The sequence below is a fragment of the Gastrolobium bilobum genome, unplaced genomic scaffold (genome assembly GCF_033153095.1).
Source record: "Gastrolobium bilobum isolate Gb01-03AN ecotype WA unplaced genomic scaffold, APGP_CSIRO_Gbil_v1 utg60434, whole genome shotgun sequence".
Taxonomy (NCBI): Eukaryota; Viridiplantae; Streptophyta; class Magnoliopsida; order Fabales; family Fabaceae; genus Gastrolobium; species Gastrolobium bilobum.
This window is the reverse complement of record NW_026898967.1, coordinates 39,688-54,954: the sequence shown is the minus strand read 5'-3', so window position 1 is coordinate 54,954 and position 15,267 is coordinate 39,688.

Genomic DNA, 15,267 nt, shown 5'->3' with positions numbered 1-15,267 from the left:
CCGAACTTGGCTAACATTCACGACGTGTTTCACGTGTCTCAGGTTTAGAAGTACATAGCAGATCCTACGTGGTGCAACCGGATGATGTGGAGGTTCGGGAGAACCTGAAAACTCCTGTCGGACCACTCAGAATTCTCGATCGTGGCGAGAAGCAGCTGAGGAGCAAGATCATTCCAATGGTCAAGGTGCAATGGACCGGAAGAACTCCTGAGGAGTGTACTTGGGAGCGTGAGGACGAGTTTCTCCGGCAGTATCCCGAGTTTCGACCAGGTATGCTTCTGATTTTGAGGTCAAAATCCTAAAAAGGTGGGGTGAATGTAAGAACCCGCACCGTTAATTAAGGAATTTTAATTAATTAATTATGCAAAATTAGGAAATGATTTCATAATTGACCCTAATAATTATTAAGAGGCTTTAATAATTATGGTAAGTGATTAAGAATGCTGAAAGTCGCTTTTCGGAAGAAAATTGCAGATACCGGTTCTGCTAGTCGGTATAAATGCGTACCAAAAAAGTATCCCGAAAAATTAAAGTAAGTGCATGATAATTACTAGAATAATATGTAGGACTTGTAAAACGAGTTTCAAGTCCAAATAATGAGAACTGGTGCTAGAAATCGGTAGTGGCTTTGAAAAGCGCGTACCGGAAAGGTGCTCAGAAAAATATTATAAAAATATGATAATTCTTGGAAAAATGTGTAGTTTCAGAATCCAAAGTTTGGGATTAAAATGCTTAGCGCAGCAATTAAAGCTAATACTGTTTGTTTATTGAGTAAGTGGCTATATGTACTATCTTTAAGGGAACAATGCCCTAGAAAACAGAACTCCTACGTGGTTGCTAAGGGGCTAGTCAGCTGATACTCTGTTCTTGGAGGTTCTCTTCTCCTTGTGAGGCCAAGTTCCTACCTTTTCTTTGATTTCTTCACACTTTCTCTTGGGGAAACACTTGGTGAGGGTGAGGGTTGGCCTTGGGACTACATTGTTGGCCTTTTTCTGAGTTAGAGAACCTGTGTGAGGGAGTTTGAACTGCTGAGTTTTGTGTTTGAAGAGTGGGAGTCTCATTCTTGGCATTTTGATCTTCAAAGTGTCACCTTTGTGAAGAAAAACCTACTCTTGATGGTGTCATTTTCGTGCATCATGTTGAGTCAGCTTTGAGTGGCTGTTGTGAGCTCCAAGAGCATCTCCCTCCTCTGTTTTTGAGCTGTGGTATGATCACCAACCTTTAACTTGAGTTTTAATGCTTAAAAATAGAAGCTTGATGCATGTTAAGGCTAAAAGATGATAACTTGTTGTGGGGTAATGCTTAACACACCTAGAAATGCATGTTTAAGTGTTTAAAATCGGTAAAAACCCAACCTTTGAAGGATATCTTCACGAAATGCAGTTGCTGCATTCTGTCGTGAAATATCTGGATATCTACCCGTGGAATATCCGGATATGATATCCGGATATGTGATATCCGGACATGGGGTTTTGGGATATTTGGATATTGGATATCCGAATATGGGAATCTGTATATCCGGATATGGACAGTGAGATATCTGGATATGTTCCCGTGGAATATCCAGATATTCTGGGATTTCGCAGAACAGTAGCTGTGCTGTGTGTACAGTAGGCTATTGGGGGTTTTCGGACCCTAGATTGGTGAAGTTGAACTTCTATAATTAATGGACTAAGTCAGAATCATGTGATTAAGGGCTTGTGGCTTTGTTGGAAGCCTTAAGACGTAAATCGTTAAAGGAGAACGTAGTCTTTATGTTAATGCTTTTAAGTTATGTATGTTGATACACTTGCTAGTCCTAAATCAGATTGTGATCTGCTGTGTGTTGGACTTGAGCTGTGAGGACTCTTGGCATTGGATAATGAGCTTGCAAGGTAAGCTTTCGTGTCCTCGGTTTAGCCATGTTGTGTTTCCACCATGTCCCATGGGGGTATGGTTGTATGCATGTTGTGTTACATGCTTTTGATTTTTTGGAAATGTTGTTGAGTTGTTATATGCTAGTGCCTTTATGATATGCATGTGGTGTTCCACCTATACGGTAAGCCTGAGTATGTAGTACATACAATATGGTGAGGCTGTGGGTGAGGTGCAAGCGGTGTTCCTTGTACTACATGTAGGTGATAGACGTATTCCTGCATTTCTCTGGCCAGTAGATAGTCATAAACACACATGTCATAGATATCTGTTGCACTACATAGTTTTGGAACTGATAATGATATAAATGCTTTTCGAACTTATATTGCACATGTAAGTGAGCTTGGGGTGGAAGATCCTTGAGGACCTCTTGTCTTACTGAGATTTCTTGTTTAGAGATCTCACCCCACGTTTGGGGAATGCTTATTTTAGGATCAGGTAATGTTGAGACCTCAGGCGGCAGGAGGCCGGAGCTGAGTTAGATATTGGTGATATTATATGCTGACTTGTTGGATGCTGGTTATGCTGATATTATATGCTTTTAGCTTCAGTTTATGATTTGGATTATCATGTTGAGATGTTGTTGATTTGGTGAGCATGGGGATTGTCCATGACACATAGTCTTGTTTATGTCTTATTTTAGTTGGAGTTGTAATAATGTATCAGGATGTTGTCTGGACTACTTGATGTAGATCCGTGACTTAGATACTCACTTTATATTTATATATTGAGGTATTTCAGTTAGTTGTCTTGCAATTTACATACAGGCATTGGTTTTTATGAAATTGATTAAGTAATCAAGATGGTAATTGATAATGACGTCATAATTGAAAAGAAAAAGAATATTCCGCATTTTTAATTAAGCACCGCTTAATACGATGTAATGTTAATATTCCGGGTATACACGGGGTGTTACAGATGGCTGATTACAACTTTCCGAGGGCTTGGGGCCGTGGCCCCCTTTAAGGTCATCAGGACCTGTTACGAAGAGGAGGAGTGGAGCACCTAGTGGGTGAAAGACCTTGTGGTAAATATTCATTAGGAATATAGTGGGTAGTTACAATACATTATAAAGATTAGTTACTGTGATGTTAATAGAAATGTAACAGAGAATGTTACGGTCGGTTATACATGTTAGGCTTTATAATTGTAATTGATGACGTGGCCTTGGTGGTTACATATGTAGCTTGCTGTCATGAGTATATAGTAACAGCTGTTGTAACTGGAATATTCATTCAGAAATTAATAGAAAATTGCTCTGTTCCTTTTGGTTACTTTTTCTCTCTGATTTAGGGTTCAACCCTCTAACATTGGTGCTTTCATCATGAACCTTCATCTTTGTCGAATGTAGCGAGCGATTCTAGATGCAAACAAGAATGAAGCAAGGTTGCAGCGAAGATCAAGCTTTGTTCTCCAATATCAAGAATCTATTGCAGAAAATTCACATTGCAATTCTGGGTATTGACCCATCCTCGATCCCTCTAGCTCCCATTCAGGAACTACCACTGAACCACCATGAACCCAAAGTGTTCGACGGAAGTCCACACAGAAACCATCTGGGTACTGATGCTTGGATAGCAAAATCAATGCCGTCTTCGTTGGATCAAGGATCAATGCAGGTTCCTCCGAGAAGTTCTGATGTTCTTTCAAAAGATAGTTGCGCCTCTATTCTTGGTGCTTCCAAAAATTATCCACTTCGTTCAACCACAAGCAACGATGAACAGACGAAAGCAGCTGGTCCGCGTCCGCTGTTACAGTCCATTTTCATCGATCCAGGTTCTATTTCTTGTTCATTTTCTTTTTCCAGAAAATCAGAGCATAGCTCTGACTTTATAGAATCATCAATTTCTTTAATGGAAATGGAGTTTGCTTCATTACACCATCGAAGGACAACTTCAATTGGTCCGCGTTCGTTGAAGTCCATTAGGAGCATTGATGCAAATCTGCATTCTGTATCCATGTTCATTCCCATGGATAATTCTCCTCGCAAGTACGACAATGTATCAGCTGCTGCGCAAAGCTTGTATCTCATTGTTGGCGCTAAGGGAAATGTGGCTGTAAAATTACTTTTTGGTGCATCAACTCAACCAAGAGGCATCTCTGTTTGTACCTCTATTTTTCGTTCGTCACATAGTGCAACTGCAGACTATTTTTTTGGTTCAACCCAACATGCAATTAAGAGTAATTGGAATGTCATTCACCATGTTCTTCTGAGTTTTACTTGGGACCCAGGAGGCATTGGCCATTTAGATTTTCATATGTTCGGTTGCGGGTGCTTTAACACAGGGCTTGACCTGTTACCTCCGCCATGTGGAAATTTGGGTGTAATGGATTTCGTAGTGGTAAAAATGACTTTGAATGCTACATCTGGAAATGCTTGGCCGTCACCAATGAAACCCACATCCAATGGTGTATTTCAGATATGCCTTGTTCTTATAGTCACAAGGGGACTCATATACCTTCTAAGACCTTTAAGGAAACCACGAGTTATTGCAGAGATTGTTGTAGAAATCCCTCAGTTTCCTAGGCTTGGTGGTAACAAGTTGGTTACCTTAGTACTAAGAAACAACAAGTTCAGGTCTAGTGTTACTGATGAATTGAGATCTTATTATCTACTTGATAGACTTGATATTTCATCAAATACATTTGTTGGGCCATTCCAGTTAGCACTGTTATCATTTCCTTCAAATACTTATCTCAACATTTCTGGTTACAAATTACCTGGGATGTTTTTTGAGATTGTGTCTTGCAATTCTGAACTTGAAGCAGTAGATTTATCCTCAAATCTTTTGACCGGGAGCTTACCAAATTGTTTAGTGTCCGATTCCAATGATAGGACTATTTTGTATGCTAGAAATTGTTTAGAGGAAACAAATCAAGATCAGCCGCACAACCTTTTTGTCACACTGAAGCTTTAGCTGTGGGAATATTACCTGAGAGAAAGAAGCACAAACAAGCCTTTGGCATTGGTATGGCTGGAATAAGCTTTCCTTTTGCAATAGGATTTGGTTCATCATTCGTTCTGCATGAAACAATTATCAGTTCTGCATGAAACAATTATCAGAGCTGCAGCAGTTAATGATATAGTTGCTTGGATTCTGCTTGCTCTGGCTGTTGCCTTATCAGGCAAGAGCCAATCTCCACCGGTGTCCTTGTGGGTCTTCTTATCTGGATGTGGTTTTATAATTTGTTCAATCCTCATTGTCCCTCCAATTTTCAAATGGATGGCCCAACGATGCCATGAAAGGGAGCCGGTTTAGGAGATACACATGTGCTTCGTTAGCTGTAGTTCTAGCTGCTTGGTTTGCCACAGATGCTTTTGGAATCCATGCTATGTACCTGCTACCTCCGCCATGTGGGTACGGTTGAATTTTTTTTCATTCCCTTGGACCTTGAGGACAAGGTCCATTTTTAAGGGGGTGGCAATGTTACGAAGAGGAGGAGTGGAGCACCACCTAGTGGGTGAAAGACCTTGTGGTAAATATTCATTAGGAATATAGTGGGTAGTTACAATACATTATAAAGATTAGTTACTGTGATGTTAATAGAAATGTAACAGAGAATGTTACGGTCGGTTATACATGTTAGGCTTTATAATTGTAATTGATGACGTGGCCTTGGTGATTACATATGTAGCTTGCTGTCATGAGTATATAGTAACAGCTGTTGTAACTGGAATATTCATTCAGAAATTAATAGAAAATTGCTCTGTTCCTTTTGGTTACTTTTTCTCTCTGATTTAGGGTTCAACCCTCTAACAGGACCAAAGTCCTATCTCCTAATGGATCATGAGTTCATGTAATCTAGCAAGCATTAATTGGAAATTATCTATCTATTATATTTATTTATTTTTATATAGGTTATAATTAAAATAATTTTCCTAATTTAAATTAATTCCACCCTAAATACCTATGGAAATTCAGATCCAAGACATGATCCCACATTCTTAATTGCAATTTGTGCCTTAATACAAGTTCCTTATCTCAGCTTATTATTGGTCTAGAATCAACCCTTGTTCCCCTTATCCCTTCATGCGCATGGTGTAATAGAAAAATGGGAATTCTGATTGCTTGTACCCTTGTTCAAAGTCATTCAGCGCTGCCCCTCCTTGTAGCCAATGGGAAGAAAGAAAAATTTGCTGCATGTTTCCTTATTGGTCCATTTTAAATGCATGTCTTTCTATTGGTGGATGGTATCACATCCTTTAGTGTTGTATCTCCTCCCACCGTGCGCACATTTGAGGAAATAACTAGCATGATGTTGTTTCATTCTTGGTGAAACTTTGAGTCAGATGGTGAGGCCATAGTCTCATCCTTTTTCTCTTCTCTATGCGTTGGGGAACAAGCCACAAAACTCACTACTAACCCTTCCAACCCTACTCCTCTCTTGTGAGCCTAGAAGAGCATGACAAAGCTAAATTATTTTCTTGCTAGCCATTAACTTTAATTACCAGCAAGCTTTAGCACCTTCTCACTTGCTCTCCTTGTGCGCTGGGCAGGTGACGGACCAAATTTGAAAGGGTGTCCAATTTCCAAACCAACCAGCCACCTTAACCATTCTTTCTTGCACATTGAAAGGTGGAACTAAGCTGACTAAAATATTTTAGATTTAGGACAGAAAGAACAGCCCCTCAATTTCCCTCATCTTGGGCGCACACTATAGAGACACATACCAGAAATACATGTACCTCTGCTGATTAAGAAAACAACGCACCACCCATTTCATCCTCTCATCTTGTGTGAATGACAAATCAAGAAAAATACACAGATTAATCCAACTACTTGTCCTTCCTCTTGGTTCAGAATCACAAGCCATTCCCTCACTCCTCCTATGCGCATAGCAACCCGAATCTTCTTGCATGTTTATCTGTTGGTCTAGAAAATGAAACTCAGCGTCCTGCTCATTTCCTCAAAGTCGTAAGCCCTAAAAGAGGAGAACCTAAATGCCTAAATGTACCTGTTCCTCTTCCTTCTTCATGGTGGTAGAGTCGTTAGCATCAAGGGGGTAAATAGGTCCTCCCTAAACTCGGATTTCCTCTCTGCTTCACTTGGGGTTATTGGAGCTTCCTTCTTGAGTGCAGATCCTAACATCTGCTCATTTGTTATCGTCCTTGTCCAGTCGTGACATAATTTTCAAGGAGCGGTGAAGAGTTATTCTTGGAAGGGAAAGGTGAGGGCTTGCGCATAACCTGTGGCTGCTGCTCCCTCCAAGCGATTGATGAAAACTTTGGGTACATACTTGAGGGCTGTAAACCGAAGACCAAGCCTCCATCTCATCCTCACCGTTCGGTTTCTTAAGGTAGGCTAGGAAAATGTATTTTTGTTATGTTAGTTCCATTCCATTCTGTTCAGTAGGTAAACAACGAATTTTTGAGGTATGCAAGCTAAAATTATTTTATTATGAGATTAGAAAATAGCCCTTTTGAATCTTCCTTGCATTAACTAGATTAATTAGGCCTTACATGTATTAAATTTATGAACCTACACATAATCAAACTGAGTGGGCAGCACATTACAAGTATATTGAATCCTTCATAAGCCAAGCAAATAATTTATTTAAATGAAAATTGTGGGTTCTTAGAGAATGGCTCTCAAAACCGATTCTGCATGCTTGTGAAACCTTGGAGAGTTTGTTTTCTAGCAATTGTTGGGACAAAGATTTAGGCAGTGAACTATTAGTGTTGGTTGATTCGTAAATCGAATAAAATACCAGAATGGGAAGAATGGAAATGACTTGGAAATTATAGGATTAATATGGGTTTTTAACTGTTAACGAATTGGGGTATTAACTCTAAATCAGAAAATTTAATTTAGTCTAGGGACCATGGAAAACCGAAGTGTATGTATGGAAACCGATTACAGAATAAGAACTAGAAGCATGAAAATTTGTTGATAAATTATAGGAATAACATGAGACCAATTCTGACTTGTCACACATGTAATTAGGTGCACGTAACTCTTAATGAGTGAGCTGAATTTTGGTGCTATTGATTATTGCTTGGACACAAGGTAAGTGTTTGGTGGTATTACCTAATGTGACTATTAGCTAGTATATAGAATTGTGAATTGTTGCTCACATGTGCCTTGGATTAATGTGCTGTTATATGCTATATATATGCTGCCTATGAATGTGACAAGATGGAAAATCATGAAAGAGAAGTAATTGTGATGTGGCAGCTTGGTACGGAAAGTACATGAAAGACATGCTATTATGATGATGATCTAGTCATGCATATACATCTCATAATTCATTTGTTTCTTGTTTGTGTGTGAAGCATATCATGGCATACATGCACGAATTTCATGCTATTCATGGACTATGATATTTATATAAATATGCATACGATTGAGCACGTATCATATAGGCATCCCTTCGGTACCAGGGTATGGGACACTTGGCTTCCGTCCGCATAGGTCCACAGTTGGAATTCACCAAAGTTGGAGCCATTATGGAATATCCACTGCGATGGTGCGCGCACGAAGGTGCTATGAGCGCAATGATGGCGTTATATACGCACTAAGATGACTATGATGAATATACATGACCATGGCATTATCTACGCAATAAGATGATGATGATTAACAGCTGTATGGAATTTTAAATGTTGATGCGACTGCTTTATAATTCTGTGCCTAGTTTAATACTGTTGCATTATTGGTTTTGCTATCACACTACTGGGATTTTTCTCACCCCTCTGGGGCTACTATTTTTACAAAATGGCAGGAGGAAGGAAGAGCATATGAGGACCTGATTATATGAAGTTTTACTGTAATTGCTGCTGTCACTGTTTTACTCGATGGATGACTGTACTATTTTGAGAAGTTTGGATTACTGTTGCCACTATGATTTTACTGTTGTTTTATGATCAATTAGTGCTTTGAGTAAAATTCTGAAAACGTTTTGTGAAAACTATTTCTTAAGGTTTTGAATGCAGTTTTATAAATCGTTTTGCGAGCACTTTGCAAGTTATATTTAGTGGGGCTACAGACCTCCGAATGAGGTATAATTCATATGTACGTAAAGCCCCAGTTGTGTACTTTCAGATTATATAAAGATTATGTTCAACGCTTGTAATTCCGAATTATTATGATTTTTACAAGTCAGGAGGTTTTGGAAAAAAATACAACGAATTTTCGAGTACTTTACGAGTTCTGTTTCGTGGGGCTATTCACCTCTGATTCGCGTATAATTTATATGTACGCGAAGCCCCAGATGTCTAGTTTCATATTACAAAGATTATTTTTGTGGATCAATGAACTAGATTTTATACGAATTTTTCAAGACAGCAACGTCTGCCAGGAAATTTAATATTTTCAGCAAATCAAGAAATTTTGAAAAGTGCACTCTAATTTTTGTAAGTGGCTCGATTTCAATTATAAGTTTTAATTAGCAACATCTAAATGATTTTTCAGTATCAAAGTAATGACGTCAAAAACTCTAATTTCGCTTAGCAAACAACTCTCTTGGATGCATACAAGGCAGGGTGTTACACTAATCATCTAATACACATTTTCCATTTGAGCTCTCTAACAACACAAATCATCAAAAACCCCTTTAGGGTTCATGAAAATAAATCATTGAATCTAACCATTAAAAGTGTTGAAACTTACCCACAAATAAGTCACAAAGGCTCCTCCAATTGATCCCTAAGCAAAGCTTGAGCAACAACAACAAAACCCCAAATTTTCTCCCCAAAATTCGTGGATGTCTTTGCCTATTTTCTTACAATAGAGAGGGTTTCAAGGGAAACTAATCAGTGGAATGGGTTCGGGTGGTGGTTTCCATCAAATTTCAAGACAAAAATCACTCGATTCGGTTAAGATTTGATGAAGTTGTGAAAGGAAGGATCAAAAACCAAAATGGAACCAGGGGGGCTGTCACGGTTTTTTGAAGGGAGAAGGGGAAAGAAAGTGATCATGAATAGAGTCATGACAAGTGGCCTTAAGTGGCTTAAGTGAGGTGGGCCCCACCGCCACCTCATGCGATTTCAAACTTGAATTTCCCTCTAATTCCACTAAACGTCCATAAATTCACAACCTATTTAGAAACTCTAATTTTTAACGTTAACCATTGTCCTTTAATTACCCTTGATCAGATGAATCCTGAGTTTTTCGACCGTTCGGAGAAAATGTTGTTTTAAGCTGTTACGCGCGCCGTAGGCACGCTTCCCCAAACTTACTAATTTCCGTCAAATTTCATCAGAAATCATATTTCCTGGTTCTATAGACCATTTATAACTTGCATTCAAAACCTAGAGCTCCAAACTCAATCGGCACATTTTAGGATGCAATCGTACCGCGATATTTTTACCCGGGAAAATACTATTCACTGAATTTTCTGAAACTTGCCTATCCACTCAATTTTTTGTTCTGAATCCATTTCCAGGGTTATTTTTATCATCTGAGACCTTCTACTCAATTTTACCTTCCTAGGGTTGTGTGGTTGGCTATTTACCGTTTTACCATTTCTTTGTATTTTAGCCTAATTTCCAAGATTTTCACTAATCCATTCCTTTAATCCTCATTTAATATATTAATACATTTTTTTATAAATGTGAGGTGTTATATTCACCCCTCCTTTTTGAAATTTTGTCCGCAAAATTAAATCATACCTATCTGCTAACTCAGGATACAGTCGGAGAATCTCATCCTCCCGTTCTCAAGTAGCCTCCTCAGGTGTACGTCCTTCCCATTGAATCTTTAGCATTGGAATAATTTTACTTCTCAGCCTCTTTTTGCTGCGATCAAGGACCTCAACAGGACCTATAGGAGTCCTTAAATTCTCTCGAATCTCAATATCGTCCGATATCACCACATGTGATTCATCCAGAATATAACGCCGCAGCTGCGATACATGAAACACATCGTGCAAATTCGACAACTAAGGGGGAAAGGCAAGCTGATAGGTCACTAATCCTACTCTTTTCATTATCAGATACGACCCAATAAACCGAGGACTCAGGTTCCTCACACCCAAAGCACGGCCAACACCCGTAACTGGAGATAACCGCACAAATACATGATCACCTTCTTCAAATTCCAGCAGCCTATGTCTATTATCATAATAAATTTTCTGCCGATTCTGTGCCTGTTTAAGTTTCTCTTTGATCATTTCAATCTGTGCTGTAGTTTCTTGCACAAAGTCTGGCCCAAATCTTTATTTATCACCTACCTCAGTCCAACAAGTTGGAGTACGACATCTCCGTCCATACAATGCCTTATACGGTGCCATGCTCAGACTGGAATGAAAACTGTAATTATACGAGAATTCAACAAATGGCAAGTACCTGTCCCAAGCAGTGCCCTGCTCTAATGTGCAAGCTCTCAGCATATCCTCAAGTGTCTGTATGGTCCTCTCAGTCTGACCATCAGTCTGCGGATGATACGCAGTGCTCAGCCTGAGCTGAGTGCCAAAAGCCTGCTGCAAGGCTCCCCAAAAGCGAGAAGTAAATTTCGGGTCCCGATCACTAACAATGCTAACTGGTATCCCGTGGAGCCTTACAATCTCCTTTACATATAATTTTGTTAATTTCTCCGTAGAGAAATCCACTCGCACTGGCAAAAAATGTGCAGACTTCGTAAGTCTGTCCACTATAACCCAAATTGAATCGTGACCAGCCTGAGTCCGAGGCAAACCAACAACGAAATCCATAGAGATGCTCTCCCATTTCCACTCTGGTATATCCAATGGCTGAAGTAAACCAGTAGGTTTCTGATGTTCTATCTTTACTTTTTGACAAATTAAGCACCTTGATACATACTCAACAACATCATTCTTCATCCCAGGCCACCAGAACTTAGTTTTCAAATCTTGATACATTTTTGTGGCACCTGGGTGGACAGAATACTGATCCTTATGGGCCTCAACCATTACCTCATATGCTAACTCCTTGAGCACAACAATCCTACCCTGATACATTAATAACCCCTGTTCATTTAAAGATATTCCACTCTGCCCTTTCAAATACTTGATACTGTCCTTCCGTACCTGCGTTTCTTTAATTTTCTCATGTAATTCATTTTCCACCCGTAAACACTCAAATTCATCCATGCTACCTATAAAGACATCCGTCAATTTTAAATCACGGAATTGTTCAATCACTTCATTATCCCACAACATCAGCTGAGATACACTAACAAACTTCCTACTCAAGGCATCCGCTACCACATTAGCTTTACCCGGATGGTATTTCAGTTCAAAATCGTAATCCTTTAAGAATTCCACCCATATCTGGTGTCTCATATTCTGCTCTTTCTGATAAAACAAATATTTCAGACTTTTGTGATCATTGAACACAACAAATTTCATCCATACAAAAAATGCCTCCAGATTTTTAAGGCAAATACAATAACCGCAAGCTCCCAATCGTGCGTCAGATAATTTTCCTCATGAGGCTTCAATTGTCTAGAAGCATAAGCAACCAATCTCTTCTCTTGCATCAACACACACCCCAAACCCTTCTTGGAAGCATCACAATATAATTCAAACTCACCTACCGCATCGGGGAGGGTCAACACAGGAGCAGTAGTCAATTTCTCTTTAAGAGCCAGAAAACATTGCTCACATTCTTGGGTCCACACAAAAGGAATATCCTTTCGTGTCAATCGGGTCAACGACAGTACCATTGTGGAAAACCCCTCTATAAATCTACGATAATAGCCAGCTAGGCCCAGAAAGCTACGGATCTCAGTCACAGTCTTCGGTCGTTCCCAATCAATTACAGCATCAATTTTGTTTGGATCCACCGCAAAACCCTAGTAGAAATAACATGACCTAGAAATTGCACCTCAGATAACCAAAATTCACACTTAGACGACTTCACATACAACTGTTTATCCTTTAATATCTGCAACACAGTCCGCAGATGCTCTGTATGCTCCTCTTCACTTTTAGAATAAATTAGAATGTCATCAATGAACACAATTACAAATTGGTCCAAATACGATTCATATAGTCCATAAACACCGCAGGGGCATTAGTAAGCCCGAAAGGAATCACCTGATACTCGTAGTGTCCGTATCTAGAACGGAATGCCATTTTAGGCACATCCTCCGGCTTAATCCAGATCTGGTGGTATCCAGACCGGAGATCAATCTTAGAAAATACACAGGCACCCCTCAACTGATCCAACAAATCATCAATACACGGCAATGGGTACAGGTTCTTAACCGTAACTTTATTCAACTGCCGGTAGTCAGTACAGAATCTCATGCTTCCATCCTTCTTCTTCACAAATATAACCGGTGCTCCCCATGGAGACTCACTTGGTCTGATAAAATCCTTTGTAGATAGCTCCTCAATATGTTTCTTCAATTCAGCCAACTCCAGTGGCGACATCCGGTTGTTGGGAAATATCGGTTCCCTCTGATCGGCTCAGGGGCCTTTGCGGAAGTCAGTCAATGAGATCCTCGATCTCAGATCTCAGCAATACCTCGGCCTAAATTTCACCAGGTCGGACAGCGCAGCGGAAAAATCAAAACGTAAACACGGGAGAGAGAGAAGGAGAGAGAGAGAGAGAGAGAGAGAGAGAGAACACAAGCAATTTTAACGTGGGAAAACCTTCTTCAATGAAGAAGTAAAAACCCACGGGACCTAGTCCAGATCAAAAATCCACTATGAAAATAATGGTTACAAATAATCAAATACACCAATGTGGTGGTTAACTTAACCTCTCCAACAATGGTGATAATCAAACTACCCTAGAGATGTTTCACTCAAACTCTTTCTAGAGATCTCTCAAATGCAAAGCATAAAGCTTTGCTCAAACAATCAAATAATTATCTCTCAATTTTTCTCTCTCATTCACTTCTAACATCTGCATTTTAGAAAATGGTGGAGAGATTGATGAGGATGTAAATCACAGAATCAGAGCAGGGTGGATGAAATGGCACAGTGCATCTGCATTTTTGTGTGACCGCAAAATCCCCCTGAAGTTAAAAGGAAAATTCTATAAAACGGCAGTAAGACCGGCAATGCTATATGGAGCGGAATGCTGGCCAGCACATAGGCAACATGAGCATAAGATGGGAGTAGCAGAGATGAGGATGTTAAGGTGGATGTGTGGTTACACAAGGATGGATAAGATAAGAAATGAAGATATTCGACGAAAGGTCGGAGTAGTACCGGTAGCCGAGAAGATGAGAGAACATAGATTGAGGTGGTTTGGGCACGTGATGAGAAGACCCATGGATGCTCCTGTAAGAACAGAAGTTTTTTACCAAGAGCTAAACACATAAAGAGGCAGACGTAGGCCGAAACTTACTTGGGGGAAAGTAGTAAAACAAGATTTAATGGAGTGAGATATAGATTGGCGGACAATATGTCTTAGAACGGAATTGAGAAAAGCTATAAGTATGGTGGAGGGTTAGACCCGCTGTTATTCCTATGTTCCAGATGGTCCCTTTTTAGTTCTTTTCCCCTTCATTTCCCCCACTTCTTCTTGTCCCTTTCTTTTTTACTTTTATTTATTTATATATACATATATTTTTATTTTATTTTATTTTATTTTATTTTATCTTATCTTATTTTTTTATTTTATTTGTTTATTTTTATTTATTTATTTTTTGCTTTTTTTACTTTTTTTCAACCGTTTTGTATCTTTCATGTGGGTTCATCTACCACCGACCCCAATTAATTTGGGATAAAGGTGTTGTTGATGTTGATGTTGATTCACTTCTAACATCTGACCTAGTCTCCACCCTCAACTAATGAATATATAGAGGAGGTGGAATTTAGGGTTAGGGTTTTTAGGAAACCCCTCAATGGGCTTGGGCTTAGCATTGAAGGAGGAAGCCCAACAAATCTCCCCCTCCAACTTCAATGCGTCGGCTTCAGCATCAACTCGGCTCCTTCACAGCAGTCTTCAAATTTCCTTGCTGGAATCGGCTTCGTCATCATGTCGGACCAATTTTGGTCAGTGTGCACTTTGACGAGTTCGAGCTCTCCACCTTCCAGCACACCCCGGATCCAGTGATACATCACATCAATATGCTTAGTGCGGGAGTGATAGGTTGAATTCTTCGCAAGATGGATTGCGCTTTGATTGTCACAACCCAGCTCGTACTTGTCTTGATTATGGCCGAGTTCCATGAGGAACTTCTTCATCCACAACATCTCTTTGCTTGCCTCAGTAGCGAAAATGTACTCAGCCTCAATTGTCGATAGTGCAACACATTTCTGAAGTCTTGATTGCCAAGAGACAGCTCCTCCGACAAATCTCATCAAATATCCTGTAGTCGACTTCCTCAAGTCGGCGTCTCCCCTAAATCAGAATCCGAGTAGCCTTGCAACTCGGCTTTGCCTTCTCTAAATCGGAGACATGAGTCGGTCGTACCTCGGAGGTACTTGAAGATC